The sequence below is a fragment of the Rhinopithecus bieti genome, unplaced genomic scaffold (genome assembly GCF_001698545.2).
Source record: "Rhinopithecus bieti isolate Rb0 unplaced genomic scaffold, ASM169854v2 scaffold_50522, whole genome shotgun sequence".
Lineage (NCBI taxonomy): Eukaryota > Metazoa > Chordata > Mammalia > Primates > Cercopithecidae > Rhinopithecus > Rhinopithecus bieti.
This window is the reverse complement of record NW_016819699.1, coordinates 1,057-2,663: the sequence shown is the minus strand read 5'-3', so window position 1 is coordinate 2,663 and position 1,607 is coordinate 1,057. Positions and strand designations below refer to the sequence as shown.

General features: G+C 62.6%; 1 long non-coding RNA gene across 1 annotated transcript; it reads left to right on the top strand.

Moving 5' to 3' along the window:
• The first annotated feature begins 565 nt into the window (after positions 1-565).
• Positions 566-1,069, top strand: LOC108519871 (uncharacterized). Its single transcript, XR_001882747.1, has 2 exons — positions 566-705; positions 1,022-1,069. It is a non-coding gene; the product is annotated as an uncharacterized LOC108519871 (long non-coding RNA).
• Positions 1,070-1,607: the final 538 nt, after the last annotated feature.

Here is a 1,607-nt window from a genome sequence, read left to right as displayed (position 1 = left end):
AAAAGAAAAAAAGAAACAGAAAAGGGGTCTTCTTGCACCTGCTGATTTTTAAATGGCTTTAATTCAAAACAGCCAACATGCCATGGTGGTATTTACTCTGTCACGCAGGCTGGCGTGCAGGGGCGCGATCTCGGCTCACTGCAACCTCCGCCTCCCGGGCTCAAGTGATTGTCCTGCCTCAGCCTCCGGAGTAGCTGGGACTACAGGAGCACGCCTCCACGCCCGGCTACTTCTTTATATTTTTAGTAGAGACGGGGTTTCATCGTGTTAGCCAGCATGGTCTCCATCTCTTGACTTCGTGATCTGCCCGCCTCGGCCTCCAAAAGTGCTGAGATTACAGGCGTGAGCCGCCGCGCTGGGCCCGTGGTGGTATATTTTTAACTCCTTCAGTTTTTAAACTATAAGCCCATTCTTGACTGAAGGCGAAAGTAAACTGATCATGGCCCTGCAGTGTGATGCGTGTGCAGAGGTCGAGTGTGTGCGACTCCTGGATGCTGGGCGCGGAGGGCACGGGTGAGGCGGGAAGAGGCGGTGCCAGGGACGCGGGCGTCCTGCAGTCCCCGGGGCTGGGGCCGGGCGCTCTGCGAGGCTCTCATTAGCCGGCGGCGCGGGGAGGGGCCGGGTGACCTTACGCTGGCCCGGCCACTGCGGCCATTAGACCCGGTCCAATTGCTGAGGCGGCAGCGCTGCCTCGGAGTCCGCGAGGTGGGTGGACAGGGTCTTCCTGGAAGGGTGCGATAAGGCCGGGCGAAGTGCCTGGGATGCTTCTCCCCGTCCGCTAGGAAGAGATGAAATTGGGTGGGGCGGGTGCAGACGAGCCTGCCGAGCCGCCCGTTGGCAGCTGCAGCCTCCTGGGCGCCCGCTGGGCCCCGGTGAGAAAGTTGTTAAAGGGAGCGAGGTGGTTGTTCCCGGGTTCCGAGGCGCGCCTCGAACGCTCTCCCCAAGAGAGGCCGCCGTCCCCTGGGGTCTGGGGATGCAGTTTCCTGTTAATGACAATAAATCCCTGCTCCCCCTGCCTCAGACATCTACGAAGCGAAATCGAGCCTGGCCTTGAGGGTCCACACCGCGAGAGAAGATGCGTGCGCTCATGGTAAGTGCGGGGCGGGGCTGGGCGGGCGTGGGAGCCCCTTGTGAGTGGGGACTCGTTGTCTCGGAGCCTGAATTACTGCTTCCGAGAGAGGAACCTGGAGGATGTGGGGCCCACACCTCTGTCAGCTGCGGGGCATTGGTGTCAGCTGCGGGTCGGCGCGCACCTGTTGGAGTTGTCTCGGCGCATCCTTCCGGGGGCCGGTGTGGGGGCGCCCTGCCTGAAACGCGCCCAGCGGAAGGCGGAACCCTCAGGAGGGAGGTGGCCAGGGGGGCAGGTCTGTCCGCAGAAGTCCGGCGCTGCCCTCCGGAGCCACACCCGGACACCGGGACAGGCCTTGGGGGCTGTGTCAGCTGACTCATCCCATGACCAGCCCTGCCAGCGGACTCCCAGCGTAACTGTGCCGGGCGACTGCCCCCCTTCCCCTGGCCGGACCGCAGCAGAGGGATTCAGAGGACAGGATTTGGAGGTGGACCCACCTAGTGCTGAGCATCTGGCTGTGAGACTCCGATGAAGTTCA